The 1898-nt window shown below is 47.8% G+C and overlaps 1 non-coding gene across 1 annotated transcript; it reads left to right on the top strand.

Moving 5' to 3' along the window:
* Positions 1-235: 235 nt before the first annotated feature.
* LOC122142852 lies at positions 236-404 on the top strand. The gene has a single exon (XR_006158822.1). It is a non-coding gene; the product is annotated as a U1 spliceosomal RNA (small nuclear RNA).
* Positions 405-1898: the final 1494 nt, after the last annotated feature.

Here is a 1898-nt window from a genome sequence, read left to right as displayed (position 1 = left end):
ACCGTCGGGCCCATAGAACACATTCATGCCAAGTGTTGGGGGGCCTAACAGGAACGCTAGGTGGAAAAAATGATCTAAAACAGGGTTTGGGAAGCGGAGGCTCGTTGCCAACGTTGGCAAGTTTGCAGGCAAGTAATGGAAGGCAGCCGCCCTTCCTTTGCTAGGGGCGGGGGTTCACCGCTGATGAGGACGGTAGAGACGGAAATGGTACCTCTGACTGGCCGCCTGGGCCTTCATACTTACCTGGCAGGGGGAGACACCATGATCAAGAAGGCGGTTCACCCAGGGCTTAGGTCAGCCCATTGCACTCGGCCGTGCTGACCCCGCGAATTCCCCAAATGTGGGAATCTCTGACTGCATAATTTATGGTGAGTGGGGACTGCGTTTATAGCCGCTTCCCCGTGAAGTGTGGTTGAAAAAGCAGATGGGTTTTTTCTCCTGATCTTTTATAAAAAACATTTTTTCTGATCCAGAGAGCTGTTCAGAATGAGGACTTCCGTCCTATCCTATGCTTGTTATGGGTTGTGCGTGTGTAAAAAAAAAAAAAAAAAAAAGAGTCACTTGCGCTCTTGAAAAATCGGCCCCTGGTGGGTTCAAATTTCTCACAGACCTCACTTCTTTTCAAGTCGATCGGACTGACTGCTGCCGAAGCTGTAGCTGTTTTCTTTACGCTGATTGTTTGGTTGTCCTGTGGCGCGGCCGAAGTGATCTCATTCCTCTCTGGAGTTATAGCCATTTTAGCAACCTGGGCCACACGACCTTCGAACGCTTTGAGGGCCCCTCGCCAAGGTGGATGGAAATTTCCAATTTTTTTTTGATGATTATTGACCGCCAGGACTCCCCAGAGAATCTTTCTGTGCTGCTTTGGATCGACTGGGCCAAATACCTGGTGCTGGTTTGCAAAAAGAAGGTTTTCGACAAAATCCCAAATAGTCGTAAAATTTCCGGCCAGAGCTTTACCTGCCAATTCGGGAGACCTGCCTCTCGCTCGCCTCGAGCCAAGGATTCCGCATGACATGAGGCACGTGGCTTCCGCGACAAACCGGGCTTGGGAGTTACTAGCCGATGCCGCCAGATTTCCTCTGCCGCAAGAGCAGAGCCACTGCCGTCACCGATCAGCGAGGCTCGGTGACGCGCAGACGGGGAGGGTCCACTGTCCCCCCAGCGCTTCAGGTCTCCCCCTGACTTACCAAAGCTGAGATGGGCATGGCCATGTCCCCGCTTCCCCTCCCTCGGCTTGCCCATGCGGCATCAGCTTCGGATCAAGTGTCTGGCTTAAAGGAAGAGACTGCGATCGCCTCTTGGAGGTTTTTAGGTTGTGCTCTACCATAGCACGTCCTACACCTTCCGAGAGGTATATTGTATTGCATCTGGCATACTTTTTTTTACTATTTATTGTCTTTCATATTGTGTTGTGCTTGTTTTTTAGGAGGAGTTTTTTTATTGAGAAACTGGTCTTAAGGTAAGTTATTTCCTGTTTTAAGTTGTTTTTATTGCTGTGGTAATTTTTTAGTTTGTTTAATTCCTTTTAGCTGTCGGTGCCTCCAACATGTCGGCTGCTCGTGCCGGCATGCGGAGGCACCACAGCACTAGGTTCCTTTTTTTTAGAAAAAGATGGAAAGTTAATGGAAATGTCAAGGTTGGATTTTTCGAGGAAACTTATGCAAAAACTTCTAGGTTTTAATCCTGCTGATTTAAATTGCATTCTAACCCTGCCTTTTAACAAAGGCTTCGATGTGAGTTTTAAAAAATGCAGCACTGTTAAAATGAGTTCTGGCAGCGCTTTGACACACACACAAGACCCAGCTTTTCCATGTTTAAAGTTGAGAAACTAACTGATAACACACAAAAAATGGTTATCAAGTAGAATGTTCAATGAGACTGTGAATGGAGAAGAC

The sequence above is a fragment of the Cyprinus carpio genome, unplaced genomic scaffold (assembly GCF_018340385.1).
Source record: "Cyprinus carpio isolate SPL01 unplaced genomic scaffold, ASM1834038v1 S000000253, whole genome shotgun sequence".
Lineage (NCBI taxonomy): Eukaryota > Metazoa > Chordata > Actinopteri > Cypriniformes > Cyprinidae > Cyprinus > Cyprinus carpio.
Note: the sequence above shows the minus strand (reverse complement) of the source record. Positions and strands in the feature narration are given on the sequence as shown.